Source organism: Saccopteryx leptura, chromosome 6, assembly GCF_036850995.1.
Source record: "Saccopteryx leptura isolate mSacLep1 chromosome 6, mSacLep1_pri_phased_curated, whole genome shotgun sequence".
NCBI classification, from domain to species: Eukaryota; Metazoa; Chordata; class Mammalia; order Chiroptera; family Emballonuridae; genus Saccopteryx; species Saccopteryx leptura.
Genome location: NC_089508.1, coordinates 81,452,330 through 81,471,278, shown reverse-complemented (window position 1 = coordinate 81,471,278; position 18,949 = coordinate 81,452,330).

Genomic DNA, 18,949 nt, shown 5'->3' with positions numbered 1-18,949 from the left:
CCCTCTTTTTCTCTTACTTGCCAGTGAGCTAAAAGCAGCCCTGCCTTGGCTCACTTCTTTCCCATAAGGTTTCTAGGGAGCCAAAGCAGAGCACTGCCTAGACTCTCTCCTGTTCTTTCATCTACCCTAAGCCCTTCCTTAGTGTCACTATCCCCAGCTTTAACAAACATACTCTTAAAATCACCTGACTCCCATGTGATTTTTCCTGCACTAAGTCAAGAACCCACACACTACAGGCCAGCTGGAGGCAGACCCGCCTTGGGCCTGGCTCCCATCAGGTGATAGAACCATGCATTAAAATGTTTATAAGTATGAATAGCAAAAAAATGGAAACTCAAATGTCCATCAAAATATCAATAGATTTTAAAATTATGTAATATCCAAGCAATATAATATTATATAGCAGGAAATGTTACACAAGTATTAATGGCATATAATAAGTGCCCAATAATGTTGGCTCCATTTATGATTTTACTTCTATTCCTGCAGTGGCTGGCATTATGTCTAGTGCAGGGGTCCCCAAACTACAGCCCCGCGGGCTGCATGCAGCCCCCTGAGGCCATTTATCCGGTCCCCACCGCACTTCCCGAAGGGGCACCTCTTTCATTGGTGGTCAGTGAGAGGAGCACATTGACCATCTATCTCATTAGCCAAAAGCAGGTCCATAGTTCCCATTGAAATACTGGTCAGTTTGTTGATTTAAATTTACTTGTTCTTTATTTTAAATATTGTATTTGTTCCCATTTTGTTTTGTTTTTTACTTTAAAATAAGGTATGTGCAGTGTGCATAGGGATTTGCTCATAGTTTGTTTTTTTTATAGTCTGGCCCTCCAATGGTCTGAGGGACAGTGAACTGGCCCCCTGTGTAAAAAGTTTGGGGACCCCTGGTCTAGTGTCTAGTGGCCCACTCAGGAAACATTCGTTACAAGAAAATGGAAGCATATTTTAGTGAGCTCAGTAATGTAGTATACATTACAATGGCAGGGTGGAAATGAGTTCAGTTTTGTATTACTGTGAACTCATGGGAAAAGCTAGAGATTTCTGCCACCATCAATAAGAGATTTGAATTCTTTTAAACAATACTATCTAATCCAATCAGTCAGTCAGTTAGTGGGGTTACTATCATTTGCTTAAATATTTTCATTAATACATTCGTCCCCCCTTATCCATAAAAGGTGCATTCCAGGACCCCTGGTTGACGCCTAAAACCACAAACAGCAGCAAACCCTACATGCTGTTTCTTTCTATATATCCACGACCTGTGGTAAAGTTTAATGTATAAATTAGGCACAGTAAGAGAGTAACAACAATGAGTAATAGCATAGAACAATTATAGCAATACACTATAATTAAAGCTATGTAACTATAGTTTTGGTCTCTCAAAATATCTTACTGTGCTTGACTCAACTGACCTCCTGTGATGACGTGAGATGATACAATGTCTACGTGATGAGATGAAGGAAGGTGAATGTGACGTAGGCATCATGAGGGAGCATTAGGCTTTTAGTGACCCTCTGACGATTTATAATAAGCAGTTTATTGCTTTTCTTGACATATTCAAATTGCCAACGTCACTACTCTTGCTCTTGGGCACCATTATTAAGTAAAATAAGGGTTACCAGAGCACTACTGTGATACTGCCACAGTCAATCCAATAACTGGGCTGGCTACTGAGTGCCTAACAGGCAGGAGCAGACACAGAGAGGCAATGCAGGACCAAGGGACTATTCTGTTCTGGTGCAGTGGAGCCAGACTGTGCGAGATTTTGACACGCTGCTCAGTAAAGCTCACAATTTCGCCCTGGCCAGTTGGCTCAGTGGTAGAACATTGAACTAGCATATGGATGTCCCAGGTTTGATTGCTAATCAAGGCACACAGGAAAAGCAACCCGTGCTTCTCCACTCCTCTCCATCCCCCTTCTCTTTCTTTCTCTCTCTCTCTTCCCGTCCTGCAGCCATGGCTCCATTGATTCAAGCACATCAGCCTGGGTGCTGAGTATGGCTCAATGGAGCCTCTGTCTCAGCTGCTAATAATAGCTCAGTTGTGAGCATGGTCCCAGATGGGCAGAGCATCAGCCCCAGACGGGGGTTGCCAGGTGGATCCCTGTCAGGGCACATGTGGGAGTCTGTCTCTGTGTCTCCCCTACTCTCACTTAAAGAAAAAAAAAAGAGAAAAGCTCACAAGTTAAAATTTATGAATTGTTTATTTATGGAAATTTTCCATTTGATATTTTTGGACCATGGATAACTGAAATTGCAAATAATGAAACCATGGATAAGGATGGACTATGTACGTTCCTGCTACAAATAACCTTTAAATGTTAATCTGCACCCATCATGGTTTGAGGCCCAGTGGGCAGAGGGGAAGACAAGATAGGCTACATTCTAGAAGGGAATCCAGAGAGTAATAAACTAACAAGAAAAATATAGGATTGTAAGAAACACAAAGAGATGATGAAACAGGATTTGATAGCATGATTTTGAATCACTTCTCTAGATAGGGTAGTTAAGGTGATTTGCAAATTCAGAGACTGTCCTAAAAACTGTCTTTTCTAAAGTACCATTTAATAGGAGTGACTGAAGTACAGCCACCGTGCCTGTGGGAACTGAGGTAGAAGAGAAAGAAGAGACATGAGGATATAAGCAGATGGGGCATTCTGCATTTCACAGGGCTCCCTCCATGCCTTAAATCCATGCTGGAGGAACATCTTAGTGCTAAAAGTTGCTACTGCATTATTTTGTATTAAATAAAGAAATTATATAAAGTTACTAGCATAGTGCCAAACATATAGCAAACATCGTATAGATATTAACTTCCCTCCATGCCCTCTCCATATGAAAGCTTAAACATTTCCCTTCTAATGTCACTGTGACACTGTAAGTAAACTGCCAGGTTCAAGGGCATCTCCTATCCTGAGTCTGAGTTCTGAGTCAAAAGACAATGACTCATGACAAAGGTGGATATGTCGCAGATATGTAATTTTATAAAATAATATTATTCTTCAAATATTTATCTTCAAAACTTATTTAACCACCACTCAAACCATTAAATACCCTCCTTGCTAATACCCTGGAGAACTAACTCCCAATTCCACAATCCTTGGTGATCCTTTCTGTGAGAATAAAGCTAAAGAAATCTTAAAATGCAGCTATGCACATATTCATTAATTTCAGAGTCAATGTTAATTCAAGTAATGACTACAGAAGTTACCTAGAGACGTATATGGTCTCTACTCAGCAGATAAAGATATTTTCAGTATCTCTTTACCAAAATAAAGGGCTGGGCAGGGACCTAATTTTGTCCTGGCACTTTGGGAAACTGCCTTGGATTAGATTCAAGGCTGCCTTCAGACTTATATTCCAAAGAGAAAGCTCTTACTCTTTTCTAAAAGGAACATGGGAGTAGCTAATAAAGGAGAGGCAGCATGAGGGGTGTTGTCAAGTTTGGCTTTATTATGCAGGTTTCTTCCCATGCTCTACTCGGCATGACCCCTGTATGGTGTCTGATGCCAAAACATGACCTTAAAGAACATTCTCATAAAATGTCAGATTTTTATTATTTTCTGAATCCATCTGGAAATTTGAAACTGCTTCTGAGTTCCCACTGTCCTATCAGAAGTGATGAATTGCTGAATGCATGGCTTGCTGGGTGGGTGTTTTGAAGCTCCCACTCACCAAGTCTTGGCAGGTTCTTAAAAGCTGAAGGGAAAACAAAGAGGGAGGGATATCCTGTTGGTTGTTCCTGTTCTCAATGGAGAGCTGACTTTGCATTTGCCTTTTCTTCAGTGAGTCCAATGAGAGCAGTTCTCTGAGCCTGAAGTGTGAGTGACTGCACTCTTGTTAACTGCCAATGAAGTCTGGGAGGGCTGCCTGCTGCTGCTATTTGTCCAAGGAGGATTGCCTTTAAAGACTCATTACCACACATGCCCTATAAGTATCCAACCCGTCTGAGATGACAAATATTCCCTATTATTTCCCTGAGATGGTGTTATAGATAGGCTGAATTGTGCCCCCCACCAAGTCATATGTTGAGGCCCTAAACCCCCGTACCTCAAATGTGACTGGATTTGGAGATGGGGTCTTTAAAGAGGCAATTAAGTTACAAATGGGTGTTTAGGGTGAACCCTAATCTAATCTGACTACTGCCCTTATTAGGAGAGGGGATTAGGACACAGACAGACAACCACGTGAGAAGCACAGAAAGAAGGTGACATCTGCAAACAGAGGGGAGGAACCTCAGAATAAACCAAACCTGCTAACAACTTGATCTTGGACTTCTAGCTTCCAGAACTGTGAGAAAACAAATTTTTGTTGTTTGAGCCCCACAGTGTGTGGTATTTTGTTATGGCAGTCATAGCAAGCTAATTAATACAGATGTTCTTTTGTCTTCCGAGTGCCCAAATAATATAAACTCCCTAGAAAGTTCCTTCTGGCCCCATGAGGAAAAGCAAAAGAACCAGAAAATCCCCAGGATGTGATAGCTGCTTTTAGGGCCCTAGTTCCTGATTTTTAAAAAAATATTTATTTATTAATTATACAGAGGGGAGAAACAGAGAGAGAGAGAGAGAGAGAGAGAGAGAGAGAGAGAGAGAGTAAAAAAGGGGAGGAGCAGAAAGCATCAACGTCAACTCCCATATGTACTTTGACCAGACAAGTGCAGGGTTTTGAACCGGCGACCTCAGAGTTCCAAGTTGACACTTTATCCACTGCGGCACCACAGGTCAGGCCTAGTTCTTGATTTTTAAAGTATTGATCCCTTTGTGAGACAAGTTTGTGACTTTGGTTTCAAGAGAGACAGTCCACAGATATTTATTGAGAATCTAGGACATGAATAGGAACCAAGCTCCATACCTTAGGGAAGCTGCCTGTATTGTAAAGTATGCAAGCTCAAAGTCCAAAAGACCCTCTTTTGAAATTCCACTTTTACAACTTTCTAGCTGTGTGAGCTTGAGGAAGTTACCCAGTTTTGTCATCTGTAAAATGAATAATAATACTCTGAATCCCAGTTTTGCTGTCTGTAAAATAAGAATAATAATACTTTAAATAATACTTTGAAGTTTGTGTGAGGAGTTTGCCCCCTTTTTGGCTGAGGAGTTGGTGTTCAAAGAGTAGTAACTGCAATAGTAAATATTATTATTTTAATTAAACAATCTAGCACTAAACTTGACCATGTACATTTTCATTCAGCTTTCTGATATCTGTGTTCATGGGTGAAAGTGCCACATAATTTCCCTTTCTTGTTCGTCCTTGTCTGATTTTAGAACCAAGTTTTTACTCATCTAGTGAGAAAGTTAGAAAGTCTTCTCTCTTTTTTATTATCTGAAAGTGTGAAATCACCACGTTTCTTGAATTATCAGTGGAAGTTACCTCCAAAATTATTGAGGCCAATGTTTTCTTTGCAGGAAGACTTTAGGTGATTAGCTTAATTCCTTTAATAGTAGAATTATTAACTTTTTATCTCTTCTTGAGATAATTTTGATATATATTTCTGGATGTATATTTTATTTTTTATCATTTGATAGCATATAGGTCTACAAAATTTATTTTATATTTTTAACAAATGTAGAGTCTGTGGTTATATTTCCACAGAAAATATTTTTATCACATTTCTTTTTTTATTCATCATTTCTGTCAAAACTTTGTCAATTTTACTAAGTTTTTTCAAAGATACAACCTCTGTCTCCTGCACTAGCAGAAACACATTTGTTCAATGTGGTGTCCCCACCACCTCACAGTATGCCTGCCTCACTGTAAGCATTCAGTAAGTGTTTCTTTAAAATTATTTATATAGAAAAAGCATAGAGAGAGAATGTGGCTAAAGACCAAATTCTAAATAATTTTCATAGCAGAAAACAACAATATATGTATCTTTCTTTTAAGAAGAAAAAATATGTATATAACAGCTGAGAGAGGATATATCCTTAAATTGTTTATATCAATAATCAATTAGCCTAATTCTGATCCCCAAAATGAAATATAGATCTTTAAAGATCTCAAATCCATAATAATTCCTACAAGTTCTAGTGCTGTTAATGAAAGCAGCATTATTTCAAATGACACGTGACAGGGAGGCTCTAGCATTGGAAACATGAGATCATGAACTAGCTTATTTTTTTTTTCACTGCCGTGGACATTAGTTAACATTTGATGTTGTGACATGTAGTACTGACTCATCACAATTATGCCTTTTCTAAACTGATGTTGCTGATTGCTGGAAATAAAGGGGCCTCGTAAATGCAGAGGTACACAGGAAATGTTGAAAAGACAATGAGCTTTGTACACACTGCTTCATGCACCCCTTCTGATATGGGGTTGTCAAATAGAGAAGTGCGAGGCCACTCTTTTTATTTTCAGGTAGAACTCTAATTATCTGAATTACAACCCCTGCATCTCTGTTCCTAGGCCAAATGAACTAAGGAGGGATGAGAAATCTCAGTTCCCCCCTTCACATTTAATCTATGTATTTAGTAGGCGTTTTCTAATGCAGTCTGAGCTGAGAATCAGATGGATGGAGTGGCTCCATGGCTGGAACAATAACTTGGGAGATCAGCCTGAGTATTTGCTGGCCCAAGCCAGGCTCTGTAAATCCTAACAAAATCCTTATGTAAAATTATTTTATTACAATTTTCAAATTTCTCCCAAAGTAAAATATTGAGAACATACTTCAGGAAACTGAGTCCTGCAGAGCTGGTGTCAGGACACCAGACTTGAAGTTAAAGGATGCATCTAACAACTATTCCTGGCAACTCAAGGGAGCAATAGTGAGGTGGCCACGCATGTGCACTTGGTTTGGGAAAAATGGACCAGAAGCAGTCCCATCTCTGCTAATGCTCTGAGCCTCGTAGAGGATTGCTGAAATCCCTGAACAGAAGGCCCTGCGCTCATGTGACTCAGAAGAGATATATAGTACAAAGCAGATGTGTATGGGCTGTGAGTGTAGAATAATATACTATAGGCAAAAGTACAATAATATCCTGAAAGAGTCAAAGAGTGAGTGTATTTTCAAGCATACTTTTAAAAATAATTTTTAAAATTGTAAGTGCTAGAGATAAACTCTCTGCATTTGGCATGATGGGTAAGTGAAACTTTTTGCATATTTATGGTATAACAATATGCCAGTGCCTGGAACATATTAGGTGCTCAATAAGTATTCTCAGAAAAATAAATGGTATAGAGAGCACTGGTCTGGCAGTCTGCAGACTTGGATTTTAATCTTGACTCAGTCATTAAATAGCTGTGTCTCCTCGGCAAAGACACTTAGCAACTTTGGGTCTCAGGGTTTATCTCTATAAAGCAGAAGATAGATTGAATAGTCATGAAATTACCATTGTGCTACAAGAAGTGCTACAAAAAGACCAGGTCTCACTTAGTGCTACGAGAAGACGAGGTCCCAGCACCCCAGTAAGAGTATCTTCTCAAGGAATCACTAAGCAGAATCACAAAGACAGGAAAGTGTATGGGGTTTTCAGCTAATGTAAGCCAGTTTGATGTGGCTGGAAAATTGGGCTATAGAAAAACAATACAGGATATGAGAATGAGAAGAATAAGATGGGACTAGGTCTGAAAATATTCAAAGTGTAAGGGGTAAAGAGCTGCAGCTGAAAATGAATCAGAAGGATTCAAGTTCATCTGTTAAGACAAATGAAGTCAATAACATTGTGAATAGTGATATCGATATATATTTATAGGGCAGTGGATTTTGGCCCTTGCTGCACATACTGAGTTACATATATACTGCTCACAAAAGTTAGGGGATATTTAATAGCTTCATATTCATTTTGAAATATCCCCTAATTTTTGTGAGCAGTATATTTTTAAATAGGAGTGTCCAGGTTCCACCACTAAGAGACTCCAATTCAGTAGGACTGGTAGGAGGCCCTGATATCAGAATTATTCTTAGTTTCCATGGTGATTCAATTATGTGATGAAAATTATTTGTATGGTGCTTTACGGTTCACATACCTTTCAATGATCTTTTGATCCTCACAGCCTACTGAATAAAGGGGACAGAGTAGGTAGAATTACCGCTATCAGTCTCAAAGGAACTACATCTATTCAAATGGAAACTAACAGAAAGGAGATTCTAAGCCACTTTCCTGAGCTCAGGTCCAGTGCTTTTTCACTAGCTCAGCCTCCTAAAATGAAACCAGGGGTAAGGTGAGTGATAATTTATTCCCAGATCTAAAAAAATATTAGAACCAAGACACATCACTTGAAGTTAGCAAAAGTATAAATTTAAGCCCAATTAAAAAAAAAAGCACTTCTTTGAATATATTCATGGATGTGTTAAAGGTTCAAATGTGATTTCAATAAAGTTATAGATAAAGAACCCAGCTTCTTAACTATCTTATGTGACTTTTTAACAATTTTATCGCTTTATTTTTAAACTACATTTGATGTACAACATTATTACTTTTAGATATAACCCTGTGATTAGACATATATATACTCTATGAAGTGATCACCCTGATAAATCCAACCCTCATCTGACACCATACATAGTTACTACAATACTATTGACTATAGTCCCTATGCTGTACTTGACATTCCCATGACTATTCTGTAACTGCCAATTTGCACTTCAGAGTCCCTTCAGCTCTTTCACCCAATACCCCCACCCCCTCCCTCTGAAAACTGTCAAAATGCTTCCTGTATCTGTGAGTCTGCCTCTTTTCTGCTTCTTTGTTTATTTTGTTTTCTAGATTCCACGTATAAACAAAATCATCTGGCATTTGTCTTTCTCTGTCTACTTATTTCACCTAGCACAAGACCCTATAGGTACATCCATGCTGTTATAGATGGCAAGATTTTATTCTTTTTTCTGGCTGAATCATATTCCACTGTATATATGCATCACTTCTTTATTCATTCATCTATTTTTTTTAATTTTTTGTTAATTTTTAATTTATTGTGCTTACATGGATTCAAGTGTCCCACTGAATATAACTCCCTCACCCCCACCCCTGTGTCCCTTTTTATACCCCCTTTGCCCCCCTCCCCCAACTCCCTCTCCCCTTCCCTCTAGGATTTGCTGTCCTGTTATCTATATCTATGTTATGTATATATAGTTTCACTAATCCCTTCACCTTCTCTGATCCCATGCCCTCATCCTCCTTCCCTCTGACTGCTGTCCCTCTGCTCCCTGTGACCCTGCCTCTGCCTCTATTCTGTTCCTCAGTTCACTTTATCCATTAGATTCTGCATATATGTGAGATCATATGATATTTTTTTCTCTGCTTGGATTATTTCACTTAGCATAATAGTCTCCAGGTCTAGCCATGCTGTCACAAAAGATAAGATTTCCTTCTTTTTCACTGCTGTGTAGTATTCCATTGTGTATATGTACCACTGCTTTTTAATCCACTCGTCCACTGATAGACACTTGGGCAGTTTCCAGAACTTGGCTATTGTAAACAATGCTGCAATAAACATGGGGGTGCATATTTCCTTTTGAATCAGTGATTTGGTATTCTTAGGATATATTCCTAAAAGTAGGATAGCTGAGTCAAAAGGTAGTTCTATTTTTAATTTTTTGAGGAAACCCCATACAGTTCTCCACAGTAGCTGCACAAGTCTGCATTCCCATCAGCAGTGCAGGAGGGTTCCCTTTTCTCCACATCCTTGCCAGCATTTATTGTGTGTTGTTTTGTTAATGAGTGCAATTCTAACAGGTAGGAGATGGTATCTCATTGTGGTTTTATTTTGCATTTCTCTGATGATTAATGAGGTTGAACATTTTTTCATATGCATATTGGCCATTTGTATGTCCTCTTAAGAGAAGTGCTTATTCAGTTCTTTTGCCTATTTTGTAACTGAATTTTAGAAGATCTTTTTAAATTTTGGTTATTAACCCCTTATCAGATGTTTTGGTAAATATGTTCTGCCATTGTGTAGGTTATCTATTATTTTGTTTATGGTGTCTTTTGCTGTGCAAAAGCTTTTTAGTTTGATATAGTCCCACTTGTTCATCTGTCCTTTATTTCACTTACCCGTGGAGATAAATCAGTAAAAATATTGCTACAAGAGATATCAGAGAGTTTACTACCTATGTGTTTTTTCAAGATGTTTATGGTTTTATGGCTTAAATTTAAGTCATTTATCCTTTTAGAGCTTATTTTTGTGAATGGTGTAAGTTGTTGCTCTCATTTCATTTCTTTGCATGTACCTGTCCAATTTTCCCAACACCATTTATTAAAAAGACTGTCTTTACTCCATTGTATGCTCTTACCTGCTTTGTCAAATATCAATTGACCGTAAAGGCATGGGTTAATTTCTGGGGTCTCTGTTCTGTTCCACTTATTTGTATGCCTGTTCTTATGCCAGTACCAAGCTGTTTTGAATACAATGGCCTTGTAATATAACTTGATGTCAGGAAGTGTGATACCACCCACTTTATTCTTCATTTTCAAGATTGCTGAGGCTATTCATGTTCTTTTTTGGTTCTATATAAATTTTTGGAATATTTGTTCTATATCTTTGAAGTATGCAATTGGTATTTTAATAGGAATTGCATTGAATTTATAGATTGATTGCTTTGGGTACTATAGACATTTTAATGATGTTTATTCTTCCTATCCATGAACACAGTATATGTTTCCACTTGTTTGTATCTTTGTTGACGTCTTCTATCAATTTTTTATAGTTTTCTGAGTACAAGTCCTTTACTTCCTTGGTTAAATTTACTACTAGGTACTTTATTTTTTGTTGTTGTTGCAATAGTGAAGGGGATTGTTTCCTTAATTTCTCTTTCATACAGTTTATTGTTGGTGTATAAAAATGCTACTGATTTCTGAATATTAATTTTATATCCTGTCACCTTGCCAAATTCATTTATCAGGTTTAGTAGTTTTTGACTGAGACTTTAGGGTTTTCTATGTACACTATCATGTCATCAGCAAATAATGATAGTTTTACTTCTTCTTTTTCAATTTGAATGCCTTTTATTTCTTCTTCTTGTCTGATTGCTGTGGCTAGGACTTCCAGGACTATGTTGAATAAGAGTGTTAAAGGGGGCACCCCTGCCTTGTTCCTGATCTTAAGGTGATTGCTTTTAATTTTTGCCCATTGAGTATGATGTTGGCTGTGGGTTTGTCATAGATGGCTTTTATTATGTTGAGGTATGTTGCCTATATTCCCACTTTGCTGAGAGTTTTGAAAATAAATGGGTGCTGGATTTTATCAAATGCTTTTTCTGTATCTATTGATGTAATCATGTGATTTTTCTTCTTCCTTTTGTTTATATGATGAATCACATTGATTGATTTGAGAATATTGTACCAGCCTTCCCACCCCAGAATAAATCCCACTTGATCATGATGTATGATTTTTTTCATGTATTGTTGGATCTGATTTGCTAATATTTTGTTGAGAATTTTAGCATCTGAGTTCATCAGAATACTGGCCTATAGTTTTTTTTTCTTTGTAGTATCTTTTTCTGGTTTTGGAATGAAGATTATGCTCGCCTCATAAAAAGAGCTTGGAAGTCTTCCCTCCTCTTGAATTTTTTGAAATAGCTGGAGATGGATAGGCGTTAGTTCTTCTTTGAATATTTGGTAAAATTTGCCTGTGAAGCCATCTGGTCCAGGGATTTTGTTTGGTGGGAGGTTTTTGATAACTGTTTTGATCTCATTTGTTGTAATCAGTCTGTTTAGGTTTTCTGATTCTTCCAGATTGAGTTTTGGAAGATTTTATGTTTCTAGGAATTTATCCATTTCACATAGGTTGTCCAATTTTTGGCATACAGATCTTCATAATATTTTCTTACAATCATTTGTATTTCTGCTTTGTCAGTTGTTACTTCTCCACTCTCATTTCTAATTTTATTGATTTGAGCCCTCTCTCTTTTTCTCTTTCTGAGTCTGGTTAAAGGTTCATCTATCTTGTTTACCCTTTCAAAAAAACCAGCTCTTGGTTTCATTGATTTTCTGTTTTTAGCCTCTATATAATTTATTTCCACTCTAATCTTTATTATTTCCTTCCTTCTACTTTCTACTTCCTCTTGGGGTTTTTTTTTTTTTTTTTTTGTATTTTTCTGAAGCTGGAAATGGGGAGAGACAGTCAGACAGACTCCCGCATGCGCCCGACCGGGATCCATCTGGCATGCCCGCCAGGGGGCGACGCTCTGCCCACCAGGGGGCGATGCTCTGCCCCTCCAGGGTGTCTCTCTGCCGCGACCAGAGCCTCTCCAGCGCCTGGGGCAGAGGCCAAGGAGCCATCCCCAGCGCCCGGGCCATCTTTGCTCCAATGGAGCCTCGCTGCGGGAGGGGAAGAGAGAGACAGAGAGGAAGGAGAGGGGGAGGGGTGGAGAAGCAGATGGGCGCTTCTCCTGTGTGCCCTGGCTGGGAATCAAACCCGGGACTTCTGCACGCCAGGCCGACGCTCTACCACCAAGCCAACCGGCCAGAGCTACTTTCTCTTGGTTTTATTTGTTGTTCTTTTTCTAGTTCTTTTAGATTCAGGATTGTTTATTTGAGCTTTGTCTTGCTTCTTAAGGTATGCTTGTAATGCTGTGAACTTCCCTCTCAGTACTGCTTTTGCTGTGTTCCATAAATGTTGAGTTGTTGTATGTTCATTTTCATTTGTTTCAAGGAAATTTTTTATTTCTTCCTTGATCTCATTGTTAACCCATTTGTTATTTAATATCATGCTATTTAGCCTCCAAGTGTTTGAATGTTTTCCAGTTTTCCTATTGTGGTTGATTTCTAGTTTCATGCCATTGTGATTAGAGAAGATGCTTGATATGATTTAAATTTTCTTAAATTTATTGAGACTCATGTTGTGTCCTAACATGTGGTCTATCCTAGTAGATGTACCATGAACACTTGAAAAGAATGTATATTCTGCTGCTTTGGAGTGAAAGGTTCTGAAGATATCTGTTAAATCCAGTTGATTTAGTGTGTCCTTTAAGGCTGCTGTTTCTTTGTTAATTTTCTGTCTGGAGGATCTGTCCATTGATGTTAGTGGGGTATTAAAATCCCCTACTATTATAGTATTGCTGTTGATCTTGCCGTTTATGTGCATCAAAATTTGCTTTATATATTTAGGTGCTCCTCCATTCATCTATTGATGGATACTTCAAGTTGCTTCCATATCTTGGCTATTGTAAATAATGGTGCATTAAACATATGGGTGTATATGTCTTTTGATTTAGTGTTTTGGGTCTCTTAGGATAAATACCTAATAATGGAGTTGCTGAGTTCTTCTTTGTCTCTCATTATAGCCTTTGTTAAAGTTTATTTTGTCTGGTATAAGTATTGCTACCCCTGCTTTTTTTGTTTTATTTTGTTTCCATTTTTATGAAATATCTTTTTCCATCCCTCTACTTTCAGTTTGTATGTGTCTTTTGATATGAAGTTGTGTGTCTTGTAGACAGCATATGTAAGGGTCTTGTTTTGTTATTCAGTCACCATATGACTTTTTTGTGACAGAGACAAAGAGTTAAAGAGAGACAGACAGATAAGGACAGATAGGAAGGGAGAGAGTTAAGAAGCATCAATTCTTTGTTACAGCAGTTTAGTTGTTTATTGACTGCTTTCTCATATGTGCCTTGACTGGGGGCAGGGGGCAACAGCAGACAGAGTGACCCATGCTCAAGCCAGTGACCTTGGGCTTAAGCTGATGAGCCTTTCTCAAACCAGAAGACCCCACACTCTAGTTGGCAACCTCAGAGTTTTGAACCTGGGTCCTCTGTGTCCCAGTCTGATGCTCTATCTACTGCGCCACTGCCTGGTCAGGCATCATATGACTTTTGATTGGAGTATTTAATTTGCTTGCATTTAAAGTAATTGTTCATAGATATGTCTTTATTGCCATTTTATTATTCATATTTTTATCTGTGTTTTTTCTTCTTCTTAAAGGAGACCCTTTAACATTTCTAGAAATATTTATTGGTTTGGTAGTAATGAACTCCTTTAGCTTTTTCTTCTCTGGGATGCTCATCTGTGCTTCGGTTCTAAGTGATAGATTTGCTGGGTAAAGTAATCTTGGTTGTAGGTCCTTATTTTTCATTACTTTGAATATTTCACACCATTCCTTTCTGGCCTGCAAAGTTTCTGTTGAGAAAGCTGACAGTCTTATGGGAGCTGCCCTGTAGGAAATTAACTGCTTTTTTCTTGCTGCTTTTAAGGTTCTCTATTTGTCTTTAACCTTTGGCATTTTAATTATGATGTATCTAGGTGTGGGCCTCTTTGGGTTTATCCAATTTGGGACTCTCTGTGCTTCCTGGACTTGTATGTCTATTTCCTTTACCCGGTTAGGGAAGTTTTTCAACATTATTTTTTCAAACAGGTTTTCAATTTCTTGCTCTCACTCTTCTCCTTCCAGCATCCCCATGATGAAAATGTTGGTATGCTTAAAGTTGTCCCAGAGGCTCCTCACACTATCTTCTTTTTTCTAAATTATTATTTTTTCTTTCTGTTCTGATTGGGTGTTTTCTCTCTCCTTATATTCTAAATTGCTGATTTGATTCTCAGCTTCATCTACTCTACTGTTGATTTTATGTAATTTATTCTTCCTTTCAGTTAGTGTATCCTTCATTTCTGATTGGTTCTTTCTTATGGTTTCTGTGTCCTTTTTTATGCTATTGAAGTTCTCACTAAATTCATTGAACATCCTTATAACTATTGTTTTGAACTCTGTATCTACTAGTTTGCTTGCCTCTATTTCATTTAGTTCTTTTTTCTGGAGATTTGTCCTGTTCTTTCATTTGGGACATTTTTCTTTGTCTTCTCATTTTGGCAGCTTCCCTATGTTTGTTTCTATATACTAGGTACAGCTGCTATGTCTCCCAGACTCGGTAGAGTGGCTTTATGTAATAGCTGTCCTGTAGGGTTCAGTGGTGCAGCCTCCCTGGTCACCAAGCTGTGTCCAGGTGTGACCCCTATGTGGGCTTTGTGCACTGTACTATTATAGTTGAGCCTTGATTACTTGTTGGCACATCACTAGGAGGGATTGACCCCCAGGCCAACTGGCTTTGAGGACTGGCTGCAACTAAAGCAGAGGAGCTGCTGTGCCAGCGTCCATCCCCCAGAGCAGGACTTGCTTCAGGGGGCTTGGTGCCTGCCACGTCCACCCCTTGAATGTGTCACTTGTGGAAGTGGTTGGATTGTAATCCAGCATGTTTTAAAGCTGTCCACTGGTGCTCTAGCTCTGGAGCCTCCTGGAAGGTCCAAAGTCACTCACCACGCGTGCCTTACCTCTGGCCACTCAGCACGAGCTATCGAGCAATCTGCAAATGGCTGCTACTTGTGCTGGGCTTGGAGATACCCAGAAGAGGCCAAGCGATGCCACCTTCTTAACTATTTAAGAGCAACACTGTATCTTTTCAGACATCTTTCAGAAATCAAATGCCATACTGGTTGTATTATGTTGCTGACTGTCTAAAAATTATAATCAAATATTCTCAGAGTTTATAGTTGTGTGCCTTATTCTTCTACTGAAAAATTGATTATCCCTGCCCTCAGAAGGAAGGAACAACACAGGTAAGTGAAAATCCCACAAATCAGCTACAAAATATAAGGATATGGTGATGATCCCATTACCAGAGAAAGACTCTGGAGACCCTGGGTGACATCAGGTAAGCTAATTATTATGTGGTTAACGTTGGGAAGGAAACTCAGTATCAGATGTGTGCAATGTGGTGGGCCCTGTGCAGAACACTTCACAAATACCATCACATTTAGTCCTCATGAGAATCCCAAAAGGCTATTATAATTATCCTCTTTCACAGGTGCAGGAAGTTAGGCTCAGAGAGGTTAAAGAATACACTTGAAGTTACAGAGCTACACATGGAATAGTTGTGATGTGTGTGTATCTCCAGAGCTGTAGTCTTTCCATTACCTTATGTCACGAAAAGGTAAGAAAACCTGCTGCAACATAATGAGCAACCAATGAAAATATCTGCCTACTATTAGATGGCTTCTGCCTATGAGGAGTTACATCTCAGTGGCTGCAGAGCTGTGTGGCTCATGTCATTAGCAGCAGTATGCAGTGCACCCACAGGAAGACAGGGCATGTGACCTACAGAGTCAGGATGTATCTGACCCTTACAGTCACATTTCAGATGCTCGTACGGAGTTGAGAGCATGTGACATGTGTGGGAATTCCTGTCTCACTTAGTCACCCTGACATTGCATAACAGCTATGACATTTCCAATAGCATGGCACGCTAACTGTCAAAAAATAATAATAATAAAAAACCAAACAAACTTGGCAGCCAGATGACTGTTGAAAAATCTAAATTTCACTGTCTATTACAAAAACCAGAGCTCACAGAAGCTGCTGCCTTAAATTTTGCAGGAGGTTAAGCTCTAAAGAAACATGTAACGCTACACAAACCATCCTGAAATACATCCCAAAATGGGAGATACACAGTTAGTTTAGAGGATTGGGTGCTAAAACTTTAGTGTCCTCACCTTAACACCTTAACACATTTCACTCATGAATCATACAGCTTAAACCTGATCAAGTGCCAAATAACGCAGACACAGAGAACATCAAATCACACAGAAACCACCACCATCATCACCAGCTTACATTTGTGAAGTGGCCTTGTTCCTGCTGCCCTGCATTCCTCACCACCTTTCAACCCACTTCCCACCAGCCAGACTCTCTTCTTGAAACACATACCTGAGTGTGATGTACTCCAAATCAAAACCTTACCATTGTTCCTGGAATAAAGTTAAAAATCATGACCATAGCCAGCACCCTCCTCAGCCTGATCACGCCTCACTCTCCGTCACAGCCACTAAGCTCTACATTGCCTTTCTGTTAGTTCCCTGACCACACCAGCCTGCCTCAGGTTCTTATCACATACCATGTTCTCACCTAAATCATGATCATCCCCTGCAGCCCCAGCCCTCCACCTTACCCCAGCTAATTCCTTTTCATCCATCACATTTCTGTCAAAATGTCACTCTTTCAGAATAGCCAAATTAGATGTCCCCTGTTATATTTTCTTATAGTACCAAAATGTTTCACTTTCAAGCAATTACAACTGAAATGTAAAAACTAATTACTTAGGTCTTTGTTAAAGTCTGTTTTTCCAGCCCTGGCCAATTGGCTCAGCCATAGAGTGTTGGCCTGGTGTGTGGAAGGAAATCCCAGGTTTGATTCCCAGTCAGGGCACACAGGAAAAATGACCATCTTCTCTACCCTTGCCCCTCCCCCTTTTCTCTCTCCTCTTCCCACAGCCATGGCTCAAAATGGTTCAAGCAAGTTGGCTTTGCGCACTGAGGATGGCTCCATGGCCCTGACTCAGGTGCTAAAATAGCTCTGTTGCTGAGCAACAGAGCAGCAGCTCAGATGGGTAGAGCACCCCCAGGTAGGGGGCTTGCCAGGTGGATCCCAGTTGGGGTGAATATGAAAGTCTGTTTCTGCCTCCCTGCCCCTCACTTAACTTTTTTAAAGTCTGTTTTTCCTACTAGAGTGTAAATTCCATGAGAGCAAGAGATGATGACTATTTTATTCATTTCTATATTGTTAAGTGCCTTCTGCACGAAGTTGTTCATTCAGTATTTGTTGAATAAATAAATGAATGAATGAATGAGTATGGTTACCCTTTCCCTTAAAGACTTTGTTTTCTAATAATCTAGGGATAACCTAAAACAGGTTTTCTTCCAAACTGAAAGCCTGTTCCCACATATCAAATTATCCCTCCTCGATCACAGGATGACCCACCAATTCCCATCAAGCAGGTGCTCCCTCCACTGTCATACTTCTGTCATAGCATCTCAGTGGCAAGATGGCTTTTGTGGCACCAGCACATGGGTAATAAGCACAGTATTCATGTCCTCAGCATGACACCAATCATAAGAGGCATTTTTTTTTGTTTTGGACAAAATTAGCCATTCAATAACTATCTATTGCATTGGAACCTGAGATTTGAAGAAGACCTATAAAAAAGCTTGACATTTTATAACAAAAAGTTTAGTTTATAATGGAAACGGAAGCTAGTTAAGAAAACAAGAGTGAAGGAAAGCAGTATTTCAAACTCAAACATGATTTTTGTAATATGTCATTTTAAATGAAAATATTATAAAATTAATGACATTAACATTATAAATATCCACCAAATACTAACCTTTTTTGTTTCCATTTATGTGGGGGTAGGTGGAGGAGGGCAAAGGGGGAGAACTGGCGATGGACAAAGACGTGACTTGGGGTGATGAACACACAATTCAGTGTATAGATACATTTAGAATTGTGCACCTGAAACCTGTATAATTTTTAACCGCTATCACCCAGTAAATTCAATAGAAAAAAAAATTGTATACCAGGTTGACTAAAAACTTTCAAGGTATATTTTTAATGGGAAGATATGAGTTTTTTCCTTAAATTTGATATTGCTATACATTTGTGCATGGTGATTTTCAACCTAGGAATAAATATTTATAGTTTTTCAGGTTAATATTTAGGTTAAGATAAAAAATAAAGATGTTTTTTATATATAAAACATCTTTGCTAAAGCTTGTTTCATTTGTTTGTTGAAAAAATAACTTGATCTTAGTTAAAATCTACCTTGAACCTCTCAAATCAAGACCAAAACAAAACAGCACTCTGAGAGTGCTTTTTTATGGAGCAGAAAATTCTATTTCTATCCCAAGAATCTGGAGACTCAGAGAAGGATATAAAGTGTGGGCAGTGTTGCAAATAGGCTCCTAGCCGACAGAACTCTGCACTATCCATGTATGTAGTAGTAACCAGGGCAGAGTCTACAGATAAATCATTAAAGTACAGTGATGGAGAGACAGAAATATGAAAACAGCAATTAAGAGCAAAGTTACTACTTTCTTCTTAGTATATATCATAAAAGTATTTCTCAGTCCTGCAGTTAATTGCCAAATGCTGAAACAATGACATTAAATGACAGGGAAAAAAATTGCAAAAAAATGAAGGACAAACTCCTAAAAGAGTTAAGGCAGTACCCAAGCTGGGTAGATGAGAAACAGCAA